The 20,286-nt window shown below is 49.3% G+C and overlaps 1 protein-coding gene and 1 long non-coding RNA gene across 10 annotated transcripts in view; one reads left to right on the plus strand and one right to left on the minus strand.

Annotated features, from left to right (window-relative positions):
- Positions 1-1,638, plus strand: part of LOC142001613 (uncharacterized) — a 39,053-nt gene extending 37,415 nt beyond the window's left edge. Inside the window, exon 3 of the long non-coding RNA XR_012642533.1 lies at positions 855-1,638. This is a non-coding gene — a long non-coding RNA (uncharacterized LOC142001613). The remainder of the gene's footprint in view (positions 1-854) is intronic.
- The window catches only part of PKNOX2 (PBX/knotted 1 homeobox 2), a 279,747-nt gene that overhangs the window by 147,553 nt on the left and 111,908 nt on the right, over positions 1-20,286 (minus strand). The window lies entirely within an intron of this gene.

A 20,286-nucleotide genomic window follows, 5' to 3' on the forward strand; every position in this document is an offset into this window, starting at 1 on the left:
GCACCTATTCTGAAATAAGCCATAGCGCGTCCAGTTGTGTTGACAGAAACTCTGTCGACAGACTGCGTCTATGAACAAAAGCAATCCACTCTGTGGACAGAAAGTGGACAGACTTCCCTGCCCTCTGTTGACAGAATGGGATGACTGGAAGCTCTGCAAACAGGGCTGCCCAGTGAACCAGAAGCCCCCTCTGTCAACAGAAGTGTCTACGCTGCACGTCTGTTGACAGAATTCTTTCGACAGAGTGTTACTCCTCAAATTTTTGAGGGTAACACTGTCAAGACAAATGCAGAGTTCTGTCGAGATTCTGTTGACAGAACGCTTTGTGTGTGTAGGTGCTCCCTGAGGTATGTGGACAGAAGACCCATCCTGTTGACAAAGCTCTCAAGTGTAGACACAGCCTATGTGTTTAGATGATGTATTTTGAAATAGCTAAGTGCTATTTCAAAATGCATTTTTTTTTTGTGTAGTAGGCCAATGTCTACACTACCCCTCCCTTTTGGAAGGGGTATGTAAATACTGCAGATCAGAAATGCTAATGAGGCATGGATATGAATATTCAACCCCTCATTTGCATAATGATGGCCACACTGCATGTCAGAAGTTCTGCTTTTGAATTGAAAACTAGCCATGTACACTGGGAATAGCTGTCCTCGAAAAGTTTATTTCAAAATAAGGCTGCTGTGTAGACAAACCTGAAAAAGGAAGCCATACCCTAGATTTTCAGACAGCAATCAACAACATTATTGGTAGATCTTTACTTTAAAAATAATAATTGATTGTAACTTTGCAGTTAATTTGCAACTTATTTGCTATGATAACTTTCATTTATCTTTTCATTTTTTTCCCCACAGATGCCATGCAATACCCTTATGGACCCTCAGGGATCCTCAGACCCTAGGTTGGGAGCTACCTGTCTAGGCTTTGTACAACAATTCAGAATCCAACAGTGAGTAGGTAGCTTCAACTTTCCCCAGTGTCAGGTCAGCTTCACACCCCTATGTCATTTCTGCCCAGAGCCTGGGAGACCCTGGTGGGAACAGCAGAACTCAATACAAGGTGAAATTCAAGAGTGAACAGCTTGCAAGTACATCCTGCCCCTATCCCCAGTGTGCCCTGTTACACAGATTAATACCTCTTGATGGAGAATTACAATTAGGGCTTCGTCTTAAGGAGGTATCAGCAATCAGATATCTTATCAAATGCCACCTCAATTATTCAAATAATCCCCAACTCAACACTTGGGTGCTGTTTAGGGAAAGTGGCCCTATTAACGGGCTGCTACTTCCCCGTCACGTCCGACATTCTGAACTTCACGTCTGATTACAGAATTTGCATTCAATTTAATTTTTCCATCTGGAGTAAATGAATAATCCGAGTACCTCCCTAGCCTTAATTACATTTGTTAAATTAAAAATTGGAATGTGCAAAATGTAAATGTATGTGGTACTGAAGCCAAACAGCACGTACAACCTGCAAAAGCCCCTTCTACCTTCCCCTCCAAATTCTTTCCCTCCCCAATAGCCATGCATCAAAGAAATTACAACAGAAAAACAACAAATTCTTTATACGTGATGAAACAATAGATGATCTTTTGACATTTTCTGAGCTGTTTGCGGGAGAATGAGATAAAATGTAATAAATTCATATCCTTCTGTGTGTTTCTCGGCTCCAGCAGTGAAAATTTCCATCTCTTTATGCAGGATTCCTGGGGAGCAGAAATCCTTGATAATGCCAAACAATTCAACACTTTATTTTCTCTTTACTCTGCACCACACAAAATATAGACTTCAAGCTGCCAGCTCCTGGGAGTGAAACCAAATGCCATATTCCCTTTGCATATGGAAAAGTTGTTCAGACTCAAAGAGGCAACACATAAGAAAACCAATTAGCCAAAGAAGGATGATCTTAAATAGGAAACTCAGGACCTGTGTGCTATGTGCCCTGATCCTGAAGAGGTGACTACAGGTTGAACCTCTGTAGCCTGGCACTCTTTTGTCCAGTAACATCCATAAGCTGGCATGATTTTTGTTAGCCGGATGAACACTTATCGGTGTGTGGCCAAATATCCCACAGTCCCACTGTTCTGTGCTTTTATTTAGCTGAAATGTACCCCTCAATGAGTTCTAAGTGCCCAGTAAGCAATGGATACATTGGTAGTGTTGCTAGACCACATCGACCTCCCATGTCCTGGCTTTTTTTAAGTCCTGGCTTGACAGTCCTTGGCTGGGATGATTTAGGCTGGGTCTACACTTGCCCTGGAAGATTGAACGCTTAGGTTCGATCTTCTGGGGTGTCGTTTTGCACATGCACTGAATGGTGTATTCCAGGACCAATGCTGACCCTGGAACTCCTTGAGAGCGGCAAGGATTAAGAAATGACGACGGGAGGAGTGCTCCCATCTGCATTCTGCAGTGAGGGCAGGGACGAATATCGATGGATGCAAAAAAGTTTTTTGGTACTAAATTTGCGTAGCAGCTGTCAATATTCAAGGTAAGTGTAGACCCAGCCTATGTTGGGACTGTTCCTGATTGGGGCAGAGAGCTGGACTCCTGAGGTCCCTTCCAGCCCTAGGATTCTATATGATGCCTCTGCAGGAGCACAGGAACCAGCCGCAGCACATTCCTAAAGATGTGCAGCAGAGGAGAAGCCCAGTACTGGGAGAAGGCAAGAGCAGACAGACAAGAGAGCAGAGCTGCAAGTGTCTCTCCTTTCTTTGAGCCCGCAGCTCAGACTCGATTTTCTCATTTCCTGGAACCTGGGTTTGATTCACTACAAGAAAAACTGCCCAGAATAAGTCACTGGCCACGTACAGTCGCCAGATTTACAGCCCACCCCACCCCACTGCATCACCAATAACTCATTGGACTCAGTACGCCACATCTGCCAGAAGAGAGAAAGCTTCCCACCAAACATAAATTGGAATAAATTGCAGAGGGAGGTTGTGGAATCTCCATCACTGAAGATATTTAAGAAGCAGGTCAGACAGACACCTATCAGGGATGGTCTAGCTGGTGCTTGGTCCTGCCATGACGGCCAGGGACTGGCCCTGATGACCTCTCAAGTTCCCTTCCAGTTCTAGTGTTCTATGGCCTGCCAGAGGAGGCTGTCATGATAACGTCAGTCCCCAGCCCTTTGATGTACCTGCATAAATAATCCAACTCTATGATATTAACCCCAGAGACCAATGACAGATTTTGGTGGGAGCAGATGTAGAAAACAGTGAGATGGATTAGGCATACCCCAGGCCAGTGGAACATGCTGAAGACACCTGCACAGAGAGAAGCCAATGGGGACCAGGAGGATTAACAAAGCCAGCCATTCCATACATTTATGGGTCACTTCAACTCTGCTGTTGCAATGAAGAGCTGGAGTGTGTGTGAGTAAACACCCTCTCTAAATGGCTGGCTGCTGCTTTCTGTCATGTTGAGGTTGGTGAGCACTGCAGCCGAGAACGTAAGCATGACTGTTTTGTAGTAAATCCTCATGAAGGGCTGCAAACCAGAGAAAAGCGAAAGGCTACTTCTTGGCGGAAAGTCACATTTATATTTCATCAAGAGCATTTTGCTACTGCAGGCTGATGTGCTGCCAGAAGAATGAGTGCTGCCCCTTTACTGCACTGAAGGATCAATGTTGGGTCTATGTAAAAGCTTGAGGTGGGGAGAAAGACATAGGAAATGTACTATCCAGAAATTAAGCTGCCTGAAAGGAATCCCATGTCCAGGTGCTTCAAACAGATGGATCTTTATTAATCACCTCCAGGCTTCCCTCCTGGGACTTCCTCTTCGGCAGTTTTCATCATATGAAAAAAACAACCCAAGAACCTTAATGTCTCATTTGTGCTCAGCACATCTGGATAGTCCAGCCCCTGCTGACATGCCTGGTGCAGCTTCACCACAGGGCTCTCTGTGTGTCTGGGGAGAACAGAGGCCGCTGTCCCAGACCAGGTCTACACGAGACCTGAAAGTCAACCCTAGATATGCAATTCCAGCTAGCACAATTGCATACCTGGAATTGGTGTATCGAGGATGGACTTAGCTGGCCAACCACCCTTACTCCCTCATGATAATGAGGTGTACCAGGGTCAGCTGTTGAGCCCCGACAGTTTGACTTTGTGCATTCCCATGAGGCACACGAACTCAAACCCCGGAGGATTGACCCTGACTGGGTCGATCTCCCAGTAAGTATAGACGTACAAGGGGAAGGCCTCTGCTTAGGTGCAACAGGAAGTAATAAGGGCCATTCTAGCTACACACAATAGATGCAGCTGCCTAAAGCAATAGATTCTTCCTAGAGCGGTGGGGGGACAGCTGGTCCAGACCTGAGCAGTGCTGCAACCCTATGTGCTACTCACCCAAATTTGTCCTGGTGGACCCCATTCTCTTGTCAAAACAAATGAGTGGCTGGGCCTAAATCAGAGTGAATGATCCTGGCTCTTGACCCTCCACTTCTGCTTCAACCACTGCACCATAGAGATACTGGCCAGGCCCCGAGAGAAAGCGCTGTTGACGGAGAACCGCTGTTCTAGTGGGAGGGAGAGGCACACACACATTGAAGCTGTACCTCGGGCAGCAGATTGGCTTGAGTGGCCTCTGGAAGTAAGCCAACTGATGTAGAGTGCCCCTCCCTTTCAAACGCCCTGGCCCAAGACTGCACGTGGGAATGCAACGCGGAGGCCATGGATTGGGTAGGGTGGTTTCCTTCCCCTCTTCCCAGACCACGGGGCATCTCTCGTCTCTTCCCCAGAGACTCACCGCTGGCCTTGTGCTGCTCAGCTTCAGGTTCCAGCTGCTGCTCTGTAAGCGTTAAGGTTGTCTGAAGGCTCATTATTACTTTTATAAGAGTGCACCCAAGTGAGACCCAGTGTTCACACAGGTTTTCTTGTTTTGTTTTGGATTAACAGTTATCACACCAGAGGACAAATCATCATATTTTAGCAATGAGGTCCCTAGTGAATTTCTTTAAAAATTAATTAACACCACACAACACATTAGCAATAAATAACAAGTTGATTTTTACATCTACGTCAGCCTATCATCTCCTGCAGCTGATCTACCACCTTCCTAGCAACTCCCAGCCCTGGGCACCTCTGGAGCTCTGGAGATTGTTCTTCACCTTTGGCTGGGAACATCCTTATTGGGGAAGTTTTACATACAGAGCCACTCTCTTTGTATTGGCAATTTTAAAAATTTTCACCAGCCCAGCCATGTCCAACGACCACTCAGAGCTTCTAACAAAATCAAAGCTCAACCCTGAGAGCCTCTGAGAGCCCTCTGTGTTTGCTGGTCGAGATCTTTGTTGGGCTTGATCTCCACCATGGGAGCAAGTCTTTGCGCCTGACAAGTCACAGCAGTGTCTGATTTGCTAGAAGGTGATGGGCTTGCATGTCCTTACCTCCCTTCCTCAATACGATAGCCCACAGCAGCACTTCAAGGAGCCCAGTTCTTACCCTGGGTTTGTCTCTTGACTGTAAATACGTACAATAGCTGGGCTGCATTAAGCCCCCATGGGGACCTCACCGAGCTGGGAGGCGACTCAGGAACTTCAGAGAAACACATGGGCCATGTATTTTTGAGCTAGAAAGTTAGACAATGTTGGCATCAAGTCCTAATCGACGAGTTCATTTGTAATGCTTCCTGGCCACTCCCTGGAAGCCTCTGGCACTGGTTTTGAAGTCCGCTGGCTGTAAAACCTTGCACCGTGTTTGTCACAAGTGACTCCCTACACAGCAGTGTGCATTTCCTGATAGGAGAAAGGTGCTGAGCAGCTTTTGCAGTGCGGGGTGCTGATGACAGAAATCACAGAAACCGTTATGTGGGGTTTGTTGTTCCTATTTCAAGCAGGAGCAGCATCCCTAACTCAGCACAGCCGTGTCGACAGCGGCTCTGGGGGAAGATGGGAGGGGGTCTGGCTCCACACTCTGGAAGGGGTGGGGCCAAGGGCAGAAGGGGTGGGGCCAAGGGCAGAAGGGGTGGGGCCAAGGGCAGAAGGGGTGGGGCCAAGGGCAATCAGCCCTCAGAATCACCTGGACTGTGGTGCTGCCCCTGCACCACCCTTACAGCTGTGAGCAGCGCGAACAGAACTGCTGTGGCATTTCAAAGGGCACCGGAGGCAACTGTCCCCTTTGCCCTCCACCCCCCGCTCGGCAGGCCTGCTCCAGCAGCACTACATGAGAATGAGAAGGCCCTTTTCAGGGCAGTTGTAACCATGCAGCTGGGATGTGGGTCACCGTCCCATGGACTGGCACTTAAACCACTTACAGGGAGAAAGAAGAGGTCTCTTCTACAGCCTTAGCTGAGAGCCAGCTGGCTTCCAGTTCAAACTGTAGAGATGGGGTGTGGTTGACCGTCCCATGTAGCGGCTCCTGGACCACTTAGGCGATGGTTACCCAGCAAAGTTCTTCCAAAATAACAAGCAGTTATTTTGAAATAGCTTTGCTGTCAACTACACTCCACACACACTAATTCGAAATACAGGGTGCACCATTTCAAATTCATTAGCTACTTGGAAATAAATGCTATTTCACATCTTAACAGCAGCTCTTTCAAAATAGCTATTTGGAAATAAGCACTACATGCTTTGACAATGTATTTCAAAACAGCTAAGTGCGATTTCAAAACACATTTCTGTGTGTAGCAGCCTTATGTCAAAACAGATACTTTGGAATGGCTATTCCAGAACACCTTACTTGGAAATCAGACTGCTATGTAGAAAGAGACTTCCCTGTAGTCTCAGCTAGCTTTTAGCTCAAATTGTTGAGGCTCCTGCATTGAGGTCTCAGGTTCAAATCTGCCTGTGGGCTGTTACACAATGATACAGCACAGAAGACAAAGGCTATGTCTACACAGCAGCCTTTTTTCTGGATAGCTTATTTGGAAATAATGCTGCTACACACAAAAATGCACTTAGCTATTTCAAAACACAGCATCTCGCTCATAGGCTTCGTCTATGCTAGAGAGTTTTGTCAACAATACTAGTATTTTGCCAATAAAACTTGTTGAGTGTCCACATTACAAACAATTTCTGTTGACAGGAAATACACAGAACACGGCACTTCTGTTGGCAGCGTTGTGCCATTCCCTGGGAGGCAGAACACCGCTCTCGACAGGATCTGTTGACAGAAAGCCAGTGTGGACACTCTGGGGGGCCCTCTGTTGACAGACAGGGCTTCTGGGACACCGGGGAGCCCTGTCTGCTGTGCTTCTGGTTAGCAGTTCTGTCAAGAGCGTGGTCAGGCAACTGGCTGCTCTCTGTCAAGAGAGCAAATCAACAGAACGATCCGCTTTCGTGTGCAGCCGCAAACTGTCGACAGACATTTTTTGGCAGATATCTTCTGACAGTAAGTTCTGTCAGCAGCTCACTCGAGTGCAGACGTAGCCATGGTGCCTATTTCGAAACAGAGCCATTGGACACGCTATGGCTTATTTCAAAATAGGTTCTCTTCCCTCTCTTAACAGCGCCTATTTCAAAACAGCTACCTCAAAAGAGGTTCTATTCCTCATAGAACGAGGTTTACCAATTTTGAAATAAACCATCTGCTATTTTGAAATTATTTCAAACTCACGGCTGCATTGTATAGGTGCTAAGATAGTTATTTCAAAATAAGGGAAGTTATTTCGAAGTCACTTCACTATGCAGGCCCACCCAAAGAGCAGAGAAGCATGTCATGGCAATTCACCATTACCCCAGATGGGGGCAGCTCAGCACCACGCTGCTACACCAGGGGCTCAGCTCTGGTGTGGAGGAGCCATGGCCCTTCCTCAGCCATTTGGAGTTGAGCCTGGGATGGAGCAGTCCCTGCATCTCCTGAGGGCTGAGTCCATGCAACCAGGGTTTTGGCGAGGCTGCTGGGACCCTCCTGGTCCCTGACACATCCCATGACCCAGCTCCAGACTGGCCCACCAATAGTTACAGAGCTCTTGTTAATGGGGCTGGTGGAAAGGAGACAGGACTAGAGGTGGGGGCAGGAGGGAAGGAGTTTCTGTTGCAGAGACAAAGCACAGCTGTCCTAGCCAGCTGCTGTGGAGGCAGAACACAGGCCAGGAGGGGAGGATGACATGTTGAAAGCAAAGCCACAAGGCACAGGAGTGAGGCTGCAGCGGTGAGCTGGAGCAGCACCTGTGCTCTGCAATGCCTGAACAGCTTCTAGAGCTCTCTCTGGCGAGCTCATCCCATTTGAGTGATGTCCAAAGTGTCTCAGCAGAACTGGGGAAACCAGCACCAAGACAGCTGCACCAGCCAAGATGAAAGGCTGGGAGGGTGACCAGACTCTGGATTTCAGCCCCCTCCAAGTCCCAAGGGATATGCAATGGGCAGATTTGCAGGGTTGGGCCACCTGGGCCAGGCCAGTGTTTGGCTCATGGGCAGTAGGAGGCCGCCAATGGGGGAAGCAGATGGAGCTGGGTTCTGAGACGCCACTCTTGTACTGGAGAAGCACTTTGGGTTGTTAGTAGACAAGGGGAAGATGCACCTCTCCTGCCAGGCTCCTGGCTGAAGCACTTGAGACCTGGCAGGAGGGTAGAAGATGTATTTGGAGTGCCGCAGACTAACAGAGGCCAGGGTCTGGCACTGGGCCCCGGAATCCTTCCCAGGAGAAAATCCTGCTCTCAGCCAGAGAGGCCCACTCTTGTAGGGTGCTGCCTGACACATTCAGTCTACAGGAGGCCTTGGCCCCTGCCTTCTTGATCAGTTGAACCCCCACTTGAACCAACTCTGCTCCTGTGCACCTGCTGTGCATTCTGTAATCATAGGGCCAGATCGTCAGCTGGTGTAATTGGTGTGCTCCTGCTGATGTTAATGAAGCCTTCTCATTTGCATTGGCCCATACCAGCAAAGTCTCCCATTAGCACACCGCCATACTGCATTCCTGCCAGTTCTGTAGATTATAAACTCTCAGGGCAGGGCCATATCCAGGCCCTCCAATGGGAACATGGGGGCAAAGGGACAATTGCCCCAGGCCAGGTGTTTCAAAGAGGCCCAGAGCTCTAGCCACCGCCGCCACCAAAATAGCAGCAATGGTGGCTGGAGCTCCAGGCTCCTTTGAATGGCCATGGGGTGTGTGTGGTGGGGGGAGGGCTGATTACTCTAAGCCCCACCTTACCCCAGGCCTGCTGCGGCTGTCAGCTGGCCACACCTACATCTACCTCTGTGTCTTCACAGTGTGTAGCACAATGGGGCCTGATCTTGAGTGGAGTCCTTGGGTTTTAGAATAAATTGTGAAATAAGTTCAAGAATTGCACACACACACACCCCTTTTTGCTTCCCTTTGAGGCCGACATAAAGGCAAGGGGAGAAGGCGCATTTAGATGGTTGCAAAATAGCTTATGCAAGTCCTGAACTGAAAAAGTTGAGGCAACTTTTATTGCCCTCTGTCTGGAAGTCCCACATGGAGGACTTTGTTTTGTGGGTCTGTCCATCACGCGGAGGGGTTTATTCTGAAGCGGAAACTTCTGCAGCATGGAGGGCCAGCGTGCAGCCCAAACTCGTGGGAAACAAAAGGTGGGCCAAGCAAGCAAGTGTCCTCAGTAGAAGGCAACTATCCAGAATCAGCACTAACTGTCTCCACTTACTAGGCCTGGACCAATTAACTCCCCTTCCCTGTCCACAGGACATCGCTAGGTGTGTCTGTGGAGCGTGGGGAAGGTTGCAGTGATGAGTGTGGGCTGTTTGGGCCAGAATCTCCATGCCCAGCATGTGCCCCTGTGAAAAGCACCTTTGAGCTGCACTTCCCTGCATGAGTAACAACCTGCCTGGAAACGCAAAGCAGAGCCAGAAAAGCTGATCTCTGCAATGGGCGACAAAGGCGCCTGTGATGGGTGCAGCCCCAGAAGATCGCTTGGGAATGTTCCCCAGTGTGCTGATCTTGCCACTGATATCCACCTTCTAGTTCTCTGGGGCTCCCCACCATTCTGCCCTGCTGGGCCAGATCCTCTGGTCTCCCTCAGCCAAGGCACAGAGTTGGGGTTACTGCCGCCCTGCAGCGCAATGCAGATGCTGACCCATTTAAACTCTGGGTGGGCGCAGTTGTAGGGTGCAGTTGCAACACTGTGGAAACCAACCCCCAAAGGAATCAAAAGTCCAAATACACCCACCTCTCTCTGTGCAACAGATTTGATCCTGTGACTGCCCCCCAGGTAATAATTACTTACACTGGACTTGATCAAAGAGTCGTAGAACACTGGGACTGGAAGGGACCTCAAGAGGTCATCGAGTCCTGTCAGCTGCTCGCACAGGAGGACCAAGCACCATCTAGACCATTCCTGACAGGTGTCTGTCTAACCCGCTCTGAAATATCTCCAGTGATGGAGATTCCACAACCTCCGTAGGCAATTTATTCCACTGTTTGACCACCTTGACTGTTAGGGAGGTTTTCCTAATGTCCAACCTAAACTTCCCTTGCTGCAGTTTAAGCCCATTGCTTCTTGTCCTGTCCTCAGAGGCCAAGGAGAACAATTTTTCTCCCTCCTCCTTGTAACCCTCTTTTAGGTGCTTGAAAACCACTATCACGTCTCCTCTAAATCTTCTCTTTTCTAAATTAAACAAGCTCAGTTCTCTCTCATAGCTCATGTTCTCTAGACCTTTCATCATTCTTTTTGCTCCTCGCTGGACCTTCTCCAATTTCTCCACATGGTTTCTTGAACTGGATGCAATACTCCAACTTAGGCCTAATCAGTTTAGAGTAGAGCAGAAGAATGACTTCCTGTGTCTTGCTCACAACACTCCTGCTAGCACAACCCAGAATCATGTTTGCTTTTTTTGCAAAAGCATCACACTGTTGACTCATTTAGCTCCTAATCATAAACTAAAGAGTTTTATAAAGCATAAACAGTAGGGTTTAAGTGGCTGTAAGTGAAAACACACAGATCAAAGGAACAGCCGCAGAGGTAGTCAAAGGAAGTAACCAAACTGAAATGAAAGGAAAATGCATGACTAGTTCTAACTTCCCTAAGAAACTTGTTACATGTGGATTCTTACCCGAACTGTAAGTCAAGTAAAAAAATCATCAAAGCAAAACCACTCTTTCTCCTGATTAGAGTCAACACCTTTTCAGTTTGATCCCCAGGCGGGTTGAAGACAAAGAACTGATAGCTCCCCATTGCTCTAATACACCTCTCCATAAGTCTATAACCATTGTTGCATAACCTCCCTCCCCACACCCCATGGAAAAACAATGGATCAGAATGGTTTTCAGTACCAGCTGGTACACTCACATGTCTTTCTAGCACCCAGACGTAGAGGACAAACAACTATTTAGAAATTGTTAAGTTGATCATGCGGGCATTTGGGGTTGGGGCAGGAGGAATAGCTCTCATTAGCACAATGAAAACTATAAACAGATTTATATTTCATAATTAACCTCACACAGAAGAAGAATGATACCCGCACCAAACCAGAACATACAGATTCACCAGATTATAACATTGAAATTGACAGGTTACATGAGGCATTCTGTCCAAAGGATCTCCAAGTTATGTGCACTTATATTCACAAACCAATTTTCATAGAGCATGTGTGGATGGGGGCAGACACAGCACTTCACCCCCAGCCAAGGAAAGAACTTGGCATTTGCTGAGGAAGAACGCTTGCCTCCCGGCTGGAGCAGCCCAGGAGGTAGTGGTTGCAGGGGTGGAAAATACACGTGCCCAGCAGAATGGAGCCCCAGTCCAGAACACTGCAGAACCCCTCAGCCACCCCCCAGAATGAGACAAGCCTGTGGGCCTGGTGCAGGGCCCCCATGCAGCTCTCAGCTGCAGAGAAGAGAGAGGAAAAGTGTAAGAGGTTATTCTGCCAAGGAGAGTGGAGCGAGGCGTTGTGGCCTTCCCCTGCCTCAGAAGCAGAGCAAACCTCCCAGAGGCTTTGGTGGGCAGAGTCAGAGCACCCATGCCCCACCCCTGAGATTGACACACAAGGCAGGAAGTGCCAGAGGCGGGGTACAGTGCTCATTAATAGGGTGGCCTCTAGGCCTGGCTCCTGAGAGCAGGGGCTGAATAGCCCACGCCAGACCGACAGACTGGCCAGACCAGTTGGCCAGCCACCCTGACCGAACCCCAGAGGAGTGTCCAGGCTTGCTGCTTGCCTGCTACCTGGGGGGCCCAGACCTACCTGAGCCCCTGACCCACTGCAGCTTCACCAGCAGGAAGGCCCTGATCTGCCCGAGTCTCTGCACCAGCTGTCCACCTGCTACCCAGATAACGTGGCCTGCCCACCCTCCCGGATGGCCCCACACTGATGGAGTTGGAGGCAGGGAGAGCCCCCCCCCCACCCCCGCGCAGCCCATATCAGCATGTTGTGGCCTGGATCACCGCAGCTAGCGACGGCTGCTGTTGGGGCCCTGGGCTGGCACAGTGGAGTGGCTGGGCCTGCAACCCCCTGCCTGTGCACACCCCAACTGACTTGTTTGGTGGTTTGCTGCCCTGCCCTGCCCCGCCCCGCCCCAGGGCCCGGGCCTTGCATACTGCTTATCTGCTCAGCCCTGAAAGACTGCTGCCCTGCCCTGAACTGGGCAGCTCTGAGGCTGTAGTGAGGTGCTGTGGACTTCCCCTGCCCTAGAGGGTGAACCCCTAACAGTGGTTTTCAACCAGCGTGCCACAGCACACTGGTGTGCTATGAGAACCGTACAAGCGTGCCATGAAATATCCTCAATTTCCCCTTGCTGTGTCTCTTTGCAGGGCCACCGCGGGGTCTCTGTAAACGGCCCCCATGAGGGGAAATGCAGGACCCCATTCATGTCGGGAGGCAATTGAAATGCTGCTTCCTGACCTGAACGAGCTGGCGGGGACCCCACTCCCTCTCCCTCTCCCTGCTGTGGCAAGCGGGAGGGACAGAGCCTGTTGGAGATGGGATGTGGTTTAAATGCCGCGTCCTGGCTCCAAAGGGCTGGTGGGGAGGGGAGCCGCTTTCGACGGTTACTCTGTTACTCAGCACCCCTCGCACGGCGCTGAGCAGGTTGAAAATGTGTCTGTGCTCGCTGTGGAAGACGGTGTGTTCTGCGGTGGATGCGAAGCATTAATGCATTTGTTTAGCTTGTTGTGTGCACGGCTCTGGTGCACACCTCTCTAGCAAGGCCGTCACCATGGGACAGGTAAATCAGCGTGATGCTTCTGAGCGATCGAGTCAGCTGCCGAACGCGGGCGTGCTGGGGATTGTTCATCTCAGTGAAGGTGCCGAGGTGCCCGAAAGGTTGGGAACCACTGCCCTAATGCACAGCCACTGGGGCTCTGCCCACGCCCTGGGCCTGTGGCCGAGGCTGGGCCTAAAGCTGGAGGGGAACAATGACTGGTGTCATTCTCCTTGGCTCACACACGCATCCTCTGGGGTGTGCGTCAAGGCTGGGCCTCGCTTCCCCCCATACACACTTGCTGGAGCAAAGCTAGAGTGTTCAGCCTGTCAGCTGACATGACCAGAGCTGTCTCCCCGCCAGCACTGGCACAGCCGGGCTGAAAATGCCATGCAGAGACCTCAGCAGCAATACTCCACCTGTCAGACTCATGCCCTGCCAGGCCCATGCTGGGACCCGTCCCCTTCCCCTCATACTGCAGTGGAGAGCAGCCCTGCCTGGGGCTGGCTTAGCCGGGCGGCAGGAGGAAGGAAGCACGGCCAGTCAGGTGGAGGGAAGGGTACATGGGTGACGGGTGAAAGCCTCCAACTCTGCCCCTCCCGCCTGAGGCCCCATGGGAGCCAAGTGCCCCCACTGTAGGGACAGGCTAGGCCCCCCCCCGTGGGCAGCGTGGCCACACCCTTCCCCACTAGGGGCACAGGGGCAAGGGAGGGCAGCACACAGCCCGAGCCTCCCCAGCCCACAGAGAACTGGCGGTTTATGTCCTGGTTCGGCTCCCAAGCAGGCCCTTTGAACGGGTAGCAGGAGCAGGTCCCTGGGGGTGAGCTGCGGTTTGCGCTTTCAACCAAAGCTGCTTTGACATGACAAAGGGGCCGGGGACAGAAAACTGACACATTCCAAACCCAGCTTTCTGCCCCGGGGGTGGGGGGTGGGATGCTGAAACAGATCACAAACCCAAAAATGGACATCAAGTGATGTCAATCCCCCACAACAAGCCATTAACAGGCGCATCGCCCATCGGAAATGGCTTGAACAAATTAAATGACTTAGCAGCTGCTAGGAAAGAGCCTTCACAAAAAAGAAATCAGGCAGGAATTTAAACTCTTTCCAGCAGCTTGTGGGAGAAGCCCTGCTGGAGCCCACATGGCGCACGTCCTTCTGGTCAGCACAGAGGCAGACTTCATGTGGGGAGGCTGCAAAGCCAGAGCGAGTCAGGTTTAAAAACGCAAAAGGGGTTGGGGTGGGAAATCACACTTCTAATCCCTCTGCACAGACACATGCACATGCACACGCACACGCACACACACACTCAGACAAATGCACAACCACACACTGGCACTCACAAATACAGACACAAAGAGACCCTCGCACACACTCTCAGACACAAGAAGATGAACTTGGACACATGCTTAGATGCACAATCAGGCACTCACAAACAGATGGACATCTGCCCTCCTTTTGGAGTTGCTACCACAGGGTCCAGCTGAAGGATTCCTTTCTCAGAGCTGGGCCAAACCCTGACCTCTGCATGTTGACTTCCTTGCTACTTCCAATAAATCATGTCCTTATTAACCCCAGGTCAGACCCAAGCCAAGACAGATCCAATTTTCCAGGTGTTGTTCAGATGCTGTTAAAACGTACTGAGAATCTGCTCCAACAGGGCAGGAGATATTCACCAGCAGGGGCTGCAATCTCAGCAAACTCCATGAAAATCTCCATCTCCAAGAGAATCCACACCAAATCATGATTCAGCTCCCAGTTCACACACAGAAGACCAGCCAGATATAGGTCCAGATGCAGATCCATGCACCAATCTGGGAGCTATCACTAATCTCAGATGCTTCAACATCTTAAAAAAATAAGAACACAAGAACAGCCAGACTGGGTCAGACCAAAGGTCCATCTAGCCTAGCATCCTGCCTTCCAACAGAGGCCAATGCCAGGTGCCCCAGAGGGAGAGAACAGAACTGGTAATCATCAAAACAATCCTTCTTCCATCATCCATTTTCAGCCTTTGACAAACAGAGGCCAGGGACACCGTTCCTGCCCATCCTGGTTAATAGCCACTGGTGGACCTGACCTCCATGAATTTATCTAGTTCTTTTCTGAACCGTGTTAAAGTCCTGGCCTTCTTGACCTCCTCCAGCCAGGAGTTCCACAGGCCGACCGTGCCCTGTGCCAAGAAAAACTTCCTTTTGTTAGTTTTAAACCTGCTACCCATTAATTTTGTTTGGCGACCCCTAGTTCTTATGGGAACAGGTAAATAACTTTTCCTTATTCAGTTTCTCCACCCCTTTCATGACTATATAGGCCTCTATCTTATCCCTCCTTAGTTTCAGCTTAGAAAAGAAGTCCCAGTCTTTTTAACCCTTCTTCACATGGCACCCATTCCAAACCCTTAATCATTCTGTTGCCCTTTTCTGAACCTTTTCCAATGCCAGTCTTTTAGAGATGAGGTGACCACCTCTGTATGCAGTGTTCAAGGGATTATTTCTAGAGGCAGTAAGATATTCTCAATCTTATTCTCTATTCCTTTTTTAATGATCCTCAACACTCTGCTTTGTTGACAACTGCTGCACATTGAGAGGATGTTTTCAGAGAACTATTAACAATGACTCCAAGAGCTCTCTCATGAGTGGTTATAGCTACATTGGTCCCCGCCACTAAGCCTCTGCACACTTGGATCATGCTGGGCTGAGCAGTCCCACCCACGCCAGGTGCGCTGGGCAAAGAGTGGCAGGGCCCCAAGGTGTTTCTGTCTCAGGGTCATGTGCAGTCTCACTACTGAAAGCCTGTACCAGCGGGTGGGGGGGCTTCAGGGTGATCTCCCACCTCAGTGCAGTGTTGACTCATGCTCAGCTTGTGGTCCATTGTTACCCCCTAGATCCTGTTCTGCAGTGCTCCTTCCCAGGATGCCCACAATTATACCTCAGATGATTTTGCCTTTCCCCCTCTGAGCTGTTTCCAGGTGCGTGTGGTCTCTAGAGTTTATCCTTGGGCCTCTGCTAACACTAACTGCAGTTTTTCCTCATTTCTTGAGAATCACATTTCTTTCACTTGCCATAGGAGGCTCGAGATTTTTATTTTTGCATGTTCGGAAAACGTCAGACTCCTTAGAAATTGATACAAACATTTACATTGAACAGGGATTTGTCCAAATTTACACATTCAGGGCAAAAAGTGTGCTGGGCTTTTGGCAAATGCTGCCTGCACACACTTTTCTGTTCCCATTTTAATGGAATGAATGTTATTATCATCTCATTACTATTTGAGATCTAACCCAGATAGCGATGGAGGAAGGGTTAAGCAGATTAGAGCAGTCGGTTTTAGAACTGAGCAATACTAAAGCCTTGTGGTGAGAGAATTTCTGCATTGGTTTATACAAAAGACAATCATCACTGCCTTTCCCATCCTCTTCCTGACAGAAGCCATAGCAGGGAGAAGGTCCCTGACTGAAGTTAACTATCTATGCTGGGGGTTCTCAAACTGGGGGTCATGACCCCTCAAGGGGTTATGAGGTTACTAGATGGGGGTTGTGAGCTGTCAGCCTCCCTCAAACCCTGCCTTGCCTCCAGCATTTGTCAAGTATCAAGAAGTGTTTTTAATGTGTAAGGAGGTTTCCACTCCTCGCAGGCTTGCTGTGTGAAGGGGGTCACCAATACAGAAATCTGAGATCTAAGTTATGTAGAAGTCCTCCTTTTTGATCCTACCATTCTCTCTGCCTGAAGCAGAACAAAGCTCACCAGCCCACGCACTTCAGAAAAGCTGTCCCCACTGCACCCCAGTCCTCCAAGGCAAAGCTGCCTTCATGCTTTGTTAGGTGAACTAAATTCCCCTACAAACTTCAAACTAGCAGAAGTACGGACAGGAACAATTGGCACCTGAACTCTCAGCTGTACAGGCCAAGGGAGGACACATACATGTTTCATTTGCCATGGGAGCTAAACCCAGCGAAGGCTGTTTAGAGGGCCACTGCAGGGCTCAAAATACATCCAAAGTTACGGTTTCTGCTACTGCTTTAACTTGGGGCTTTTGCTGCACACCTTTATCTTCCACGGAACGGATTCAACAAGAGAGGAGCAAAGCTTGGATCACATGTGGGTGGCCTTAAGTGGCCCAGTAACCCAAGAGTGTCCTGACAACATATCTCTTGCCTCCAACAGAGCTTCTAAGAACTGTGTCCATCTCACAGGGGCTATGGGCTGGGGGTCCACCTCACAATGGTTGAATTAGGAGAAACGACATAAGCTCAAACACAGACGGGACTGAATCCTGCCACTGGCGCATTGGGCAGTGCCACAGAAACCCTCCAGATTGCTCATAGAATAAGGCACAGCTCCCTGGGAGCAGGGGTGGCAGACTCAGCTGCAAGTTCACGCTCCCTCATGTGGGTTATTTTTGTGTTGGTGGCCCTGAGACTAATGTTTCCCAAATGCTCCAGACCTCATTTATGCGTGAGCAGCAACCTTCTGTTACGCTGGCCCAGGAGCACCCCCTCGTGGTGGTGCTGTTATTTGCTTGTTGCGTACCTCAAACACAGCACAGCAAAGAAGGACCCAACATGGCATTCTCCTGAATTCAGAGGGTTACTGTTTAGTGGAGGAAAGGCAATCCAGATGAGCAAGGAATAATTCCACCCTACATCTGAGCTTTCAAAGCTTCCTGGTGTAGTGTCGTCAATGTGGATAAATATGCAGTGTAGGAAATTGAGTACTTTCTCCCCTTTCATATAAATAAAAAGCAGATAAACACAACTGTTTCAGCTGGCAGAGTTCAGTGCAGCTCAAATTTCCATATCACCTTTCATAGATGTCCTGAATGGATCATCGTCAGCAGGATTTCAAGCTCGGACCTCAGATTCTCCACTGCTAGAGCTAGAGAACCCAGGGGTTACAGCACATGAGAGGCTGGATATGAGTCAACACTGTGCCCTTGTAGCCAAGCAGGCTAATGGCATACTGGGGTGCCTTAGGAGGAGCATTTCCAGCTCATCTAGAGAAACTGTTATTCCTCTCTGTTCAGCAGTGGTGAGGCCACAGTTCTGGGTCCCCCAGTACAGAAACAATGTGGATGCATTGGAGATGGGCCGGAGGAGGGTAACCAAACTGATTAAGGGTCTGGAGCACATGACTCATGAAGAAAGGAGGGATCTGCGATTATTAAAGTTTGCAAAAGAGTGAGGGGGGATTTGATAGCAGCCTTCAGCTTCCTGAAGGGAGACTCTAAAGAGGATGGAGAGAGGCTGTTCTCAGTAGTGGTAGATGACAGAACAAGCAGCAGCGGTCTCAAGTTACTGCGGGAGATATCTAGATTGGATATAATGAAAATCTATTTCCCTGGGCAGGCGGTGAAGCACTGAAATGCGTTACCTAGAGAGGTCCCTAGAGGTTTTTAAGTCCTGGCTGGAATGATTTAGTTGGTGTTGGTCCTGCTTCAGGCAGGGGCTGGACTTGATGACCTCCTGAGGTCTCTTCCAGCCCTAGAATTCTCTGATTCTATGGTTTCTGCTTGCATGCAGTGCAGACATTTTGCTGCAAAGCAGGAGGCTTTGTCAGAGACTGCCAATGTAAGTCAGAAAAAAAATCATAATTACAGAACAAATAAATATTTTGAAAAATGAGACCTGGAGTGTTGCTCAATCCATCTGTATCCAAAGAACCCGTCGTTCACTGTGTCCTGCTTTCCAGCATGGCTTCCAGAGGCACCCCTCCCGTGCACACTTTCCATCTTTAGTGACTTCTGTCTCTCAATGGGGTGTTCTGTAGGAATGTTCTTTGAATGCTGCCCAGAGAGGATGCTGGCAAAAATAGCTGAGCTGCAAATTCGCTTTCTCTTAGATGACTTTTGCACAATAATTCCTCCCCCTGCCTGATCCTCAAACACATCGCCACAAAAGCAGTATGTTGACGTTGCTCACTGCTATCTTTGGTATCAAAAGGAACAACAGCCACTTGTAAATGAGTAGGAGGTGTTTAGACTGTTGGGAAGAATTTTACTGTGATTGTGCCCTCCGTGCATATTCGGAACTGGGGCACAGTGACACTACAAAAAGGTGATGGACAAACTGGAGAGAATCAAGCAGAAGGGAAAATGATTACGGGGCTGGAGCACGTGATTTAGGAGAGGCTGAGGGAAGTGGGATTATTTAGTCTACAGACGAGAAGAGTGAGGGGCAATTTGATAGCAGCCTTCAAACACCTGAAGAGGTGTTGCAAGGAGGATGGAGACAGGCTGTTCTCAGTGGTGACAGATGACAGAGCAAGTTGTAGGAGGGGAGATCTAGGTTCGATATAAAGAAAAACTGTCTCTTGCTAGGAAGCTGCCATGTAAACTGGGCCACTCATTGCAAACAGACAAGTGAACATTTCTGTTGCTTTCAGTCATACAAAGGGTTTTTTTTTTAAATAGGAGATTGGTCCACACCGTGAACCCATTTTCTGTCCCAATACAGAGCACCGCTGACGCCATCGTTAACTTTGCTATTTGTTCCCTTGATCAGTGTTTCCACAGAACCCCAGGGTGCCACAAAGTGAAAATACGGGTTCCGCAGTCAGGGATCGGCAACCTGTGCCTCCAGAGTCACATGCAGCTTAAGGAGCCATTTTTGGCTCTGGATGTTGCTGCCACTGACTCTTCTGTAGCTCCCTGTCCTGCCACCAGTGGAAGGGGAGTCAGACAGGTCATGCATCGGGCCTCTGGGGCTAGAGTAGAAAGAGCAGAGCTACGCTCGTCTGCCACGGGGGGTGAGATATTTGGGTGGGTTTGGAGCTGAGAGAGGTTAAAGAGTTATTAGTGGTCAGCAAAATTCTTTCAAGTTTAAAAGGTTTCTGTGGCAAAATGAAATTGGGAAACACTGCTCTAGATTGTCTGTGTCCCCAGGTTTCTCCTGGGCAATCTCTCACTTGGCACCCCCTTCCCTAGTCAGCTCCACAAGCACTTGGAAGTGATGGGGCAATGGAGCAAACTCAGCCCAGGGCCATACAAGGCACCTGGGTGCAGGTACCTTCTGTCAGAAGGTGCATATCAAAGGCAGAGTTTACAAAACTGCATTGGGAATAGTGCAATTATCTCCTCTTACCACATTTCTTTGCCCTGAGTGAGGTTTAATTAAAGCCAAGTAAAAACACAGAGGAGTCACTATTTCAGATATCATCCCACTGCCTGCTGCTAAAAGAGAAAAAGAAAACCTTTATCAGGGACTTCTTAACTTCTTTAATTTACTGGAAGGA

The sequence above is a fragment of the Carettochelys insculpta genome, chromosome 25 (genome assembly GCF_033958435.1).
Source record: "Carettochelys insculpta isolate YL-2023 chromosome 25, ASM3395843v1, whole genome shotgun sequence".
NCBI lineage: Eukaryota > Metazoa > Chordata > Testudines > Carettochelyidae > Carettochelys > Carettochelys insculpta.